Source organism: Leopardus geoffroyi, chromosome C3 (genome assembly GCF_018350155.1).
Source record: "Leopardus geoffroyi isolate Oge1 chromosome C3, O.geoffroyi_Oge1_pat1.0, whole genome shotgun sequence".
Taxonomy (NCBI): Eukaryota; Metazoa; Chordata; class Mammalia; order Carnivora; family Felidae; genus Leopardus; species Leopardus geoffroyi.
The window spans coordinates 84,799,048-84,812,611 of NC_059338.1; positions in this window are offsets into that span (position 1 = coordinate 84,799,048).

Genomic DNA, 13,564 nt, shown 5'->3' on the forward strand with positions numbered 1-13,564 from the left:
TGTTTATGTATTTATGTATGTATGTATTATTGTATTGTATTTTAATTCCAGTTAGTTAACACACAGTGTGAGGTTAGTTTCTGGTGTACAATTTAGTGATTCAACACTTCCTTACATCACCCGGTGCTCATGACAAGTGCATTGCTTAATTCCCATCCACAATTTCACCCACCCCCCTGCCCACCTCCCCTCTGGTAACCATTAGTTTGTTTTCTACAGTTAAGAGTCTGTTTCTTGGTTTGTCTGTCTGTCTGTCTTTCTGTCTCTTTTTATTTTTGTTTTGCTTTGCTCATTTGTTTTGTTTCTTAAACTACACACAAGTGAAATCATATGGTATTTGTCTTCTTCTGACTTACTCTGCTTAGCATTGTACTTTCTAGCTCCCTCCGTGTTGTTGTAAATGGCCAGGTTTCATTCTTTTTTTATGGCCGAGTACTGTCCCATTGTGTATATATACTATATCTTCTTTATCCACTTATCTATTGATGGACACTTGGGCTGCTTCCATAATTTGGCTATTGTAAATAACACTGGGTGCACAAACATAAGGGTACACAGGATGTGAGGGTGATCTGGCTGTGACACCCGTCACCCCATTGATCCCTAGCGTTGAGTTGGCCGATCTGGCTGTCTGGGCTGAGGTCCCCTTCCTCCATCACTGCTCCTTGTGCATCCCTCCCGAAACTGCACGATCGGTCTGTCGAAGAGGATGACCTTCCCTGATCGAGGAGGATTGTTCTTCAGGCAAGGCCGTAGGAGTAGTTGCACTTGCCTCTAGCGTCTCCAAATAAGCTCTCAAGGTCCTTTCTCAGGAGAACGCAGGGTAGTCAAGTTTCCAAGACTCTGGACACATCCAAAGGAGGTGCTGCATGACACAGCCTGCCTTTCTTTTAAAACAACAACAACAAAAAACAACAACAAAAAACCCACAGAGGGGTGCATATATCTTTTTGAATTAGTATGTTCATATTCTTTGGGTAAATAGCCAGTAGTAAAATTACTTGATTGTATCGTAATTCTATTTTTAATTTTTTAATTTTTTTATTTATTTTGAGAGAGAGAGAGAGCACATGAGCAGGGAAGGGGCAGAGAGAGAGAATCCCACGTTGACAGTGCAGAGCCTGATGTGGGGTTCGATCTCACAAACCGTGAGATCATGACTTGAGCTGGAATCACGAGTTGCACGCTTAACTGACTGAGCTACCCAGGTGCCCCTGTTTTTAACTTTTTGAGGAACATCCACACTGATTCCACAGTGGCTGCGCTGGTTGGCACTCCCACCAGCGAAAACATATCTCTTCTTGTAGGTCTTGGTCAAAACCTTTTATGCTTCTTTACTAGTTGGTGTCCCTGGACTGAGATGGCTCATCACAGGCCATTACTCCCGCAGGGTCTGCCTGTCTTCACTTCCTCAGGTCACTTGGCCTGCTTCCTGAGCATGATGTTTCCTTCGTTTGCTTCATGTCCAATGTAGTAAGGACATCTGGATCCAGGGCCTCTTCTGGAGGCAGGTTTAGAGGCCCACGGTTTCACTGGTGGTCGGTTAGGGTCAGGAAGTTAGAGCCAGGCTGAGTTTCTCGGTGCTGCGGACTGGGGAGCACGTCCTTCCTGGCAGAACAGCTGTAAGGAATGGAGTGGTCAGTGTACGAACAAAAGCATGGCCAGCCATGAGGACCAGCGGGGGCTAAGAGGCAGCCCTCGCTCTGTGTGCCAGGCCGTGCGCCCATGGGGCTGCTGTCGCCAGAAAGGGCCCCTTTTTCTGTCTCATCTGAAAGCTCCCCTGCAGGCCCTACGGCTTTGCAGACTCCACCCAGGAAAATGTACAACCCTTCCTCTTGGCAGCATATCCAAGCTGTAGTTGTCCAATCCAGTTGCGTCCACGACGAAGTTGAGATTTTTATTTCCGGACACCGGTATCTATCGTCAATGGGCTCCCAACTCAGAAGATGAAGGCTTGTAATTGTTACCTCCGAGAAACCACAACATCTATGTGCCCAGCTAATGAAGGGTTGGTTCCCTGCTCCCCACCCCTTCCGGAAGTCTGTTATTAAGTCCATGTGTATCTAACAGCCAGAAATGTAAGCCATGGCATTTGGGCTTGGCTCAGTCCCATGCATTGTTGGGGGGTTTTCCATTTTGGACTTGCTTTTTCCTCCTGTTCTCAGTTGGTGCCTCAACTGAGAGCTGGAGCCTCTGAGTTTGTGAGGGACTTTGTTCTATCCTGTTTCTTTTTCCTTCCTTCCTTTAACGCCGTTCTTTTCTTCTTCCTCTCCTTTCCTTCCGCAGCTCCTTCAGATCTGTCTCTCCCATGCTCTAGTGTTTTCTGAGTACCAACTTTGGTTAACCGCTGCCGTTATTCCGTGCAGGTCACACCCTCCCTTGTGATACACACACAGAAACGACAAAAATTGAATGCGAAGAAGGGCATGACCCTGGTCTTTTGATTCTACTCCGTACCTCTTTCTATTTTGCTTATATTACATAGGGCATTTATTCTGATTACGGCAAGGAGACATGCTTAGAACCAGATACACATGCATTAAAATTTATTTTCTCCTATTAATTTCTCAGAAAGCCTTACCTTTCTGAGCCTCAGTTCTTTAATCCTTATGTTGGGAATAAGTTGGAAAGACTCACTGAAGACTGATTGATTTTCTTCTCTCTTTCAAATGATGCTGCTCCCAAACAGTTACTTGGTACTTTCAGGGTAGGCAGAGATACAATGTCACGTTCATGCTGATCTTTAAGGCGCTATGTTAGGCATGCGGGCGGATGTCAGATTGTCGTGGGATTTTTTACCTCAACACCCGGGGTTCGTCGTCTCGCCGCTTTGAAGAACGAAGAGGTGGACACAAAATGAGCAGCAGGCAGAAGTTTATTAGAGTCTAAGATCAGAAAGGAAGAAGAGTAGAAAAGCTCTCTTTACAGAGAGGGGGTGTTCGAAAGCGAATGCCCACTACGATAGGCAAGGGACTTTGTTTTATAAGGTTCTGAAGGACTCTCCCCTGTTCTCTCCCCCCACGTTCCTTCTCAGGTCCTACCCTTACAGGCTTGATAGTTCTAGGTGCTGGGCTGTCCATTCCTGATTGGCTCAGTTCCATTGTATGAGGGGTGGCCTAAGGCCATATCATTCCTAGTGGGTCATACATTTTCTGGTCCACTATTTGTTTTTAGTTAGGTCTTTTGTCAAATTCCTGAGGGAAACCTGAGGGGGAGCAGGTGGTATCTGTTACTTTCCTAAGAGGAACCTTAAGCCTAAGGGGGTTTGCTGTGGTCAGACACTCCCAGCATTGTTCCAAAATCTGTGTTCCTCCCCCCCACCCCCCGCCAGGGACCTCAGTCCTAATTTTTCCCTCCCTGCCGACTGAATCCTATCTTTTCCTATCATAAGATGGTCCCACCCAAGGAGAGGGTGAATCCAAAATTGTATTTCTGCCTAATTCCATTCCCTTTAGACAGCAGCCAACAGTAGAAGACCTCCTTACCTCTGCTCCTTGTGGCCTGCAGAGCTCTGGGGAGTGGTGGGCCATTTTGTTTAAGGGACCCAGATGATATTCTGAGGAAGAAAGGACTGGTACCAAAGACTCCAAGTGGAAAGAGCTACTCAGAGGACAATGGGAACGTGACCTGCTCAGAGGTGGACAAAGGCAGCGGGGCCACCAAGTTCATGTTGGTATTATTTTCCCAGGGCCGCTGTTACCCTGGAAAATAAAGGAAGTTTTCAACCTACCCCAATCCCCCAACCCACACCTCAGGAGGCTGCAGGGTGGAAGACATAGGAGGGCAGGGCTGAAGGGAGGACCAATGCCCAGAGGTGATGCCAGGCTGAGACCTAAGGAGAACTAGGCCGACAATGTTCGTCCTTGGGGCTGGCCAAGGAAGTGTTGGGAGAGTGATAGCCGATACTCGCTTTAAGGGGTGCCTTTTGTTCTTCATGGTAGTCACTGGACATTATTTTAATTAATTAATTTTTAGAAGTTTTTATTCATTGAATAAAAAAGTATTTATTCATTTATTTTGAGAGAGAGAGAGAGAAAGAAAGACAGCAGAGCAGGGACAGAGAGGGAGGGAGAGACAGAATCCCAAGCAGGCTCTGTGCTGTCCACATGGAACCCGATGCAGGGCTCGATCTCATGAACACTGAGATCATGACCTGAGCCAAAATCAAGAGTTGGACACTTAACTGACTGAGCCACCCAGGTGCCCTGACATTATTTTTAAAAACTAACTCATTAAAGACAAGAACGGCTTTATTATGTGGTAATTTGCAGAATCGTGAGAATCTTTAGACCTCTTGGGAACATTTCGGACTTCTCTCAGTCTCGTAGAATGGGGACTTGAGATGATCTATTTAGGTATTCAAGGAAAGAGTGACGTGAGAGAAGGCAGGGGAACTCAGGGACATTAAAACATTGTCTCTTCTAATCATCAAGAAGATAGGAAGTGATGTGTGTGTGTGTGTGTGTGTGTGTGCGCGCGCGCGTGTGTGTGTGTGTGTGTGTGTGTGTTTAACTGCAGTGTCCGTCTTTGCTACCTGAGTTGTAGAGGATGTCTTCAAATCACTTCTCAGAGCATACAGTGGTATAGAAGGGAGTCCAAACATCTGGTCCTTCTCCTTCTAAGGAATCTCCACGTGCCTCATGTGGAGGGGAAGCTTGGCTCAAAAAGGTTATCTATCTCACGGAAGGTTAGGGAGTTTTCACATCTGGTAAATTCTTGAGTTGGTAGTAACTTATGGAAAAAGTTGAAGGTCAGTGAGAAAGGGTGAGTGAAATGCAGAATAAGGAGCAGGAAACTACATAAGAAGAAAATGTCATGTTCTTGTTATCACAGAAACAGAGTAAGCCAAAAACACGTAATCCGATTAAGTGGAGATGAAGTCTCCATAAAGACTGTGTGTATGCATCATTCCTGGTTACCTTGGTAACTCCTTCTTGGGGATCAGGATGTTATAATGAGAAAAAAAAAAAAAAAAAAAACAACTTGTACCTGTGACCTAGCAAGAGCTCCCTGGAGGAAGGTCTGGGGAGAAGTGAGTTTGGCACAGTTTGGCCAAGAGGAAAATCTTGGGTATGGCAGACCACTGTGCCCTCTGCTAACTTGGATGCAGTCAGTGTAAATGACAAACTAAATGCATGGGGATCCACAGTGCTTCTCCTGCCCCACTCCAGGCCCCCTGGCTGGCTGGTGGGGGACTTTGCAAACACTGAGCAGGGGTGGTAGAAACCGAGGCTCAGATGGCTATACTTCCCTTTATTATCTGCACAGCAGGATGGGCCTGCGGGAGTCCAGGCCAACAGCCTTTCATCTCTAACTGAAAGGTGGGCATGTCACCAGCCGCTATCTCAAAGGGGTTTATGAAGATTAAATGAGTTAATACACAGAAAGCACTTTGAACAATGCTTGGCATGTAGTAAGTTTTCTTAATATGGTAGCTGTTAATATTGTAGTTGTTCATAGTATGTGACAGACAAAGTTGGAAGAGAACCCAGAGTCAGCACTTTAGTCTCTATCTGAGCATGATGTCTGGGATGGCAAAGAACAGAAAGGGAGGAAAATGTTGGTTGCTAAATAGAAGATGGTCTGGGGCCAGGTCAAGTCCAAAATGCAGAGCTGGGTCAGAGTCCCTGGCTCCCAGAGAACATCGTTCTTACACCAAGGACAGTGATTCCTGGGTCCACTTCCCAGGGTTATACTCTGTGACAGGGACCCCACACCCCAATGGGCTCAAACCTCAGACATGATTGCTTCATTACTGGTTTGTTCAGCTCAGGCCCAGAAAAAAAAGCTGTTCTCAAGTATAAGCCAGATTCGGGAGGCACTGACCCCAGCATCTGTGACTTTACAGACCTGCCAACGTCACGCATCTTCTCATCTTCTGACTCGGTTGTCAGGGCCAACCTGACTACCATGAAGAACAAAAGGCACCCCTTAAAGCGAGTATCGGCTATCACTCTCCCAACACTTCCTTGGCCAGCCCCAAGGACGAACATTGTCGGCCTAGTTCTCCTTAGGTCTCAGCCTGGCATCACCTCTGGGCATTGGTCCTCCCTTCAGCCCTGCCCTCCTATGTCTTCCACCCTGCAGCCTCCTGAGGTGTGGGTTGGGGGATGGGGGTGGATTGAAAACTCCCTTTATTTTCCAGGGTACTTTATCCCCCCTTTGGTTTCAACCTTCTTGTAAATCACAGCTGCGTCTTGTCTTTCCTAACCCCAAAGGACATAGGAATGTTTTCCTAAGTTAGTGAGCTATTCATCACGTATCGTTAATCTTAGCAAGGCAGAAACTTTGAAAAAAACCTTTTTTTTTTAATTCTCCCATCCCCTGTTCTTTTTTTTTTTTAACGTTTTATTTATTTTTTTGAGAGGGACAGAGAAGAGTGTGAGTGGGGGAGAGGCAGAGAGAGAGGGAGACACAGAATCCGAAGCAGGCTCCAGGCTCTGAGCTGTCAGTACAGAGCCCGACACAGGGCTTGAAACTATGAACCATGAGATCATGACCTGAGCTGAAGTCATACTTAACTGACGGAACCATCCAGGCGCCCGTCTCACCCCCGTTCTTAAAGAAAGTCCAAGATACTCTCTCCCTTTTAGCAGCATCTGCTGGTGGAAGGAGAGAGAGGCCATGAAAGAATGTCTTCACTGTTGTCCAGAGCAACTTCTAGTGGCTATGGGCTTTTAGCTTTCTTTTTTTTTTTCTTGCTATTTCAGGGAAAGCACATAGTAGATGACTGCAGTGAGTCAATAAACATTGGTCCTCCCCATGGCCTCCTCTTTACCCTTCTTCTTCTCCCTGAAAACAAGGGGAAGGCAGAATCAGACAGCCCTGGTGCTAAGGCTCTGTCCAATCATGACATTTACCAAACCTAGTGCGTTTCTGAGGATGGAACCCAGTTGTCTTGCCAGGAAATTTCACGGGAAACTTGGGCACTTTTACAACTGTCTGTGGTATCTGGCATCATGCTGACACTCGCTGCAGAAGTCAGAAATCTCACCCACAATCTTTGGTGTCAGCATTTCTGTGAAGCTGGTGGTGGGAAATTTATGCTTCTCTCTGGCTACTGTGCCTTCTCAACCCCCAGCGCATCTTCTCGGTTTTTTTGTTTTTGTTTTTTTGAGACCATCGTTTCACTGCAAGAGTCTGGGTCATTTATCACCATCTTCCAGATTCAGCAGGTTTTAAGGAGACTGGGAACCCAGTACACAGCCAAGGAAGGAGAGGATGTGGGAAGCCAACCCGAATTCACCTTGATATGGGTGGCCACCGAGTTGGTTGTGCGCTTCCAAAGAATAAACCTCCAGGCTTTTTGCTGCAGTAAAGCAACTGACTCCTGACTATGATTCATAGAGAATTCAATGTGGGGTTTCACTGTTTCTTAAGCCTATTTTAAAGGAATCCTTTTGTTGTTACCCTCCAAGGTCCCCCTCTCCAGAGATACACAGTGCCACCAATTTCTGGTTCTCTGGGGACACAGCATAAACCAGCTTGTACAACTGGCTTTCCCACTGCAGGCTTTGGATCAGCCCTTTGCATTCACTGTCATATCAATCATCCATCTGCTTTGTAGCTTCTCAGATTATGCCGCTATTATGTCCTCTCCTGTTTTCTTTGTCCTTGAGGGTTTGTACTTAGAATAATCCTTTCACTCTCTTTCGACTGGACTGCGTTTGGGTAGCTGAAGAGAAAAATGAGTGCCTGTTTCCATCTTTAACTTTATTTTGTTTTTCAAGACAAACAGTATGTAATTTTCCTCCCCATCTAATTGTAGAAATTCCTCAGCACAAATTAGAGAAGCAGCGTGGAATTGGAAAAGTAGCGAGGGTTGATCATGGCAGTAGCCCTTTTAGCCGCTAAGCACAATCTTTAGCCATGTGGGTTTCATGTAACTGTCAAATGGGGACCAGAGTAGCTCCCTCAAAGTTCAATGAGATCAGGTATATACGGTATCTGGATTGCAGGAAATATATATGAAATTTAGTTCTTGGTTCCCTTTGAACCCACAAAGGAATGTGGTTTATAATTAAACATGAAGGGGTCAAATAAAACACTTGAAGTAAGACTGTGGGTGGCATGCATATTATCTCCCTTTGTGGCTGCCATCTCTTCTTTCTTTGGACACCAGCCAAGGGGAGATCAGCCTGCCAGAATGATCCCGGAGCCCCAGGTCCCCACCTTTGTTACCAGTGGAGCCCTGGTTTCTTGGCATTTCCTGCTTCCTTTTGTCTCTCGAAGCTCATTTGTTTTCATTCCTATTCTTGGCCTGGATTTCAGGCTAATAAGAGCCATAGCACACACATAAATCCACTATTGTCATAAACCCTGGTAGCTTTGCTTCTGTGATTTAACAGTGACTGTAGGAAGTGAGGAATAAATTACAGTTGGGTGGCTAAGTGGTATGCATTACTCGTTTATGACTTTACATTTAAGTTTGAGAGTGTGACATTCCTTGTGCTGTGCTTAACAAACTTTCTCAAGAAGACTTGCGTATTAGGCCCAGCTGACTTTGCCATCTCATTTCTGTGCGCTGTTGCTCTGTAACACTACGTTTCACCCCCAATTCCTCCGCATTAGGGATACACACGTACGCACACACATTCACACACACATATACACACGCATTCATATATACACATACACACACATGCACACCCACATATACACACACATTCATGTACACACGTACACACGTACACACATACGCACACACCCACATATACACACGCATTCACATATACACATACACAAACACACACACACATACACACATTCACACCCACCTTCTACCCCTCCACATTCACACAAACACACACACATTCACACCCACATATACACACGCATTCACATATACACATACACAAACACACACACACATACACACATTCACACCCACCTTCTACCCCTCCACATTCACACAAACACATACACACATACACACACATATACATACGGATTCATATATACACATACACACACATGCACACCCACATGTACACACACATTCATGTACACACATACACACACACGCACATGCATTCACATACACACGTACACACCCACCCACGTATACACACGCATTCACACATACACATACACAAACACACACACACACACATACATGCATTCACACACACACACATAGATACCCACATATACACACGCATTCACATATACACGTACACAAACATACACATACACATTCACATACACACACGTGTATACCCACATATACACATGCGTTCACATATACACGTACACACACATACACACATATTCATACACACACTCACACCGACCTCCTACCCCCTCCCCCACAACCACACAGACACATATACACATACACACATAACCTACACCAGCATCTCTCAAAGTTTGATCTCTAGACCGTTAGCATCAGAAATACCAGGTTTACATATTAAAAATGGAGATTTTTGGAACTTACCCTGCAAGAAGTAATGGCACTTTTTGTGCTCAGACCCCTCCCTTGGACTCCCTTCTCACAATGCACACAATTAAATACGTGGGACCTACAAGGGGAAATAATTATATAGTTTTCTATCTCTATAACTATATATCAATTTTCTGATGTGGTAATATATATGTTTATTAACACATTAAATAAGATTTAACATCAAGTTTAATAGCTTCTGTTGTTTCAGCATAAACATTATTTTGCGGTATCTACAACAGTAATAACGTGACTTCAAAATATTTGGGGTGTCTGTTGGTGGCATCACAGATACTGATACTTCCCGAGTTTGTGGCCTACTTTCAAAATGCTAAACTTCACTTAAAGGTTAGTGAAAAGAGGCACCTGGGTGGCTCAGTCGGTTAAGCGTCCAACTTTGGCTCAGGTCGCTAACTCAGTTTGTGAGTTTGAGCCCCGTACCTGGCTCACTGCTGTCAGCACAGAGCCTGCTTCAGATCTTCTGTCCCCCTCTCTCTGTCCCTCCCCAACTTGCACGCTCTCTCTCTCTCTCTCTCTCTCTCTATCAAAAATAAATAAACATTAAAAATCATGTTACGAAAAATAAGGGTTAGTGAAAATAAAGATGTGAAATGTTTTCCAAGGTCAGGGACCTCCTGAATTTGAGTTAGGTACACCAAGTTTTAAAAAAACAACAACCCTCCTCTAAACCTCAGAGAGTCAAGTCTCAGAGAGAAGGTCTAAGAATCCACATTTCAGCAAGTTTCCAGAACAGGAGACCCTCTGCCTGAGCGTCGTGTTCCAAACAGCTATACTTTCAAGGCTCCTTCTGCTTGCAGGGCTTGCCCCAACATTGCCACATTTTCCCTGATAATTGTCTTCATCCCACACCCTATCCTCAGGCAGATTTCGTTTCTCTTTTATCTGGGCTCCATAGCACTTCTGGAATGTGCTCATTGTTCTGTTCCCTGTTCCACCCCACCATGGAAGACAAGGATAGAACAGTCTGTCAGAAAATGTTAAGATCAGCAGAAAACACATAAAGAGCACATGAAATCCTGGATAAGATATTTCGCTTTTCTGTTGAGTGAGAATCTATAAAATAACGGGCATTTGGGAATGGCCTTTTTAGATCATTTGCCTCTTCCTGAGTTCCATATCATCATGGGTTTGGGGTTTTGTCCTCGGATTTCCAAGCAGGTTCCTGGGCCACCTTCGTCACCTGCAAGGTGTGACCCTTGGGACCCTTCCCACTTACCTTCTTTCTTCCCAAATCAACACCCTGAGCCCTTTAACCCTGTCTACCCACTCTGTCCTATCTTCAAAGTCCACTCTTCTGCATTAAGTATCCTTTTATGTTTGTTTCTGCAGCTGCTAGAGGCCTAGCAGGGGTTTGGGGTTTGGGGATAGAAGTGGGAAAGAGAAGCAGTGGGTTTCACAGTTCACTGGTCTGCCAGAGGGTGATTATATGAAGAAAAAAAAATCCACAAAGGCCTTATTCCACAAAACCCAGCTCCTATAGACACATCTTCTATACCTTATTATATCCTGTATCTTATGCTGAAGAGAGTCTGTCTCCTTCCCCAGTTTGAGTGATATTGTCAAAGTCACCAGCTCCAGGAAAGATAGGGGTGGGAGGAGTGTTGGGGGAGAAAACTGGATCAAACCGCATAGAGGTGTTTCTGAGCTCTGTTGTTAGACTGAATTCCCCCCCAGCAGGACCCACTATTTAGAAAACAGTGATTTATTTATTTTTATTTTTATTTTTTTTACTGTTGAGCAAGTTAACCTCTTTAGGCTGAAATTCTCTGAGTCAGTTATAATAATACGTTCCAGGGTTGTGTTATATAAAGCACCTCACTCTGTATTGCATACATACTAAGCGTTTGATAAAGGAGCTTTATTACTATTTGTCTTTTATTTCCAACACCCAGCAGAGTGCTGGCACATAATAGGTGCTCAGTAAACTCTTAAGCACTTGAATTTCAAGAAAGAGCTATAAGAGCTGAGAATCAGGAAACGTAGGTCCAAGTCTTGCCTCTGCCACTGACTTGCTTTTGACCTTGGTTGCCCAAGGTCCCTTATTCTTTCTAGCCAATGACCGAATCCATCAACTGCAAGGATTAGATGATCTAATTTCAAAAGCAGCGGTTCCAGTGTTTCAGGATTAAGTAGAGATCTAGCTACCAATTCCACTACGACAAAACAGTAGTATTTCAGACCCGCATCCTAGAATTTCACAAGGAAATCGATATTTTAACTTTTGAGTGTGATTTTGATCACTAATCAGGTTGAGAGCTACTATTCCAAGGCTCTTTTATCTTGAGGCCTCAAAGATTATAGTTTAGGACAGTACAAGGAATTACACAAATAGCCTTTGCAGGAAAATAGAACCTGGAATCTTTCCAATACACAGACTTTTTATATGATGAGAGCATTTTTTATTCCTATGGGCCCTACCCCCTCATTTATTCAATAAATAACTGAGCCGTTATGTACCAGGAGCTGTGGAAAGACTTGGAGTCCCATAGGGAACAGCACATCGTCCTTTCTTTGGAGGAGCTCAGAATCTGGGGGAGGAGGAGAGACCAGAAAACCAGGGATCTCAATACAACCGCCCCTGTGAGGGTACAGGGAGACGGGAGGCAATGGCCCCAGGAGGAGCTCCAGACTCAGTCTTGGGTGTTTAGAAGTGACCTTCTGAAGGGAGTCACATTGAGCTGCCTTCTCTCTTCCTTTTCCAAACACAAAGGGAAGCCTTCCTTGATGAATCAAGGCTTCTTCACAGCCAACACAGCATGCTGAGGCACAACCGACAGATTGATTAAATGTCCCAAACTCTCCTCTGTGAAATGGCAAAACAATTAAAACGTCCACGCTATTAAATTAGAGGGGGGAAAAAAGATGGCTGCTTCATTCTTCTTCCCCTTCCTTCCCTCCTTCGGTTCCTTCCTCCCTTCCTCCCTCCCTCCCCCCACCTCTTTCTCTTTCTTCTAAATAGCAGCTGAATTGAATTCTTAAGCATCCATTAAGTGCTCATTACATACTCAAGCCAAACTCTGCTTTGCCTTCCACAGGAATGGGAGTTTGCTTTGGACTGGGCAGCTTGGAATAGGCTAGGGGTCTTTTTCCTAGCCGCATCATTAAAATTTCCCTAGTGTGGACAGAGCAGTTACTAACTGGCCAATGAAAAATACTTAAATATCATTAAAAAGTTTCGACTCTTCGTAATTCTCCTTAATGGTGCAAAAATCAGCTCCAGACTCCAGTTCTGAGATTGCATTTTCAAAAGACCTTGCGCTAAAGTCTCAAATTACCTAATTACCATATTTATTGCCAGATTCTGTTTTCTAATCCCTGGTGACTCCGTCAGTTAAATTTATGTGCTGATCCTTTTTTATTTTGACCGTGGGTACTGAGTGGGGTTTGTTGTGGCCTGAATGGGAAAGCCTTTTGGTTATGGACAATAGAAAGAAGCCTGGGCGGGAGGGGCTCTGAAAGGCACACCCGGCCAGAGCCTGACGGAGGGAAAGGGAAACCTTGGCTGGCTTCCAAGCCATCATTACCAGCATCAGACTCACCATATTGTAATTGTAATGGATATAAATTAAGCTACGCAAATAATCTGGCTCCTCTCCCATTTAGAAGACCCAAGCCAGGAGCCCCCTTGAATTCTGCTTAGATCCAGAGAGGCGTGGTTTCTCTTAATTCTTCCTTAATTGGAACTTTGTTGCAACAAAGTTTATCATCACCAAGAGGGAGAAAACAAATTAAATAGTAATTATATTTAGGTATCCTGTGGTTCTATCCAAGGGAGAGAATGGCTATGACTCTGAAGGTTTTTAAAAGAACCATGGCTTGGTTCATGGATGCCAAATTTCAGTTTCATACAGGTCAGTGGGCAGAGTGGTTTTGTTTTTGTTTTTGTTTTTAAGGAGGTTGGGCATGAGTAAGAAAAACAAAATCCCATTTTAGTTTATTTTGAATATTCTGGAGGTACCCCGATTCTCTGAAAAACAAAAAACAAAACAAACCTCTGATGGGCTAAAATGAACATAACTTGACTTAGCAATTCCTACTCTATTTTCTTTTGCTTCTTCTCATTAAGTGAAGATAAAAGGAAGTACTATACACACACAG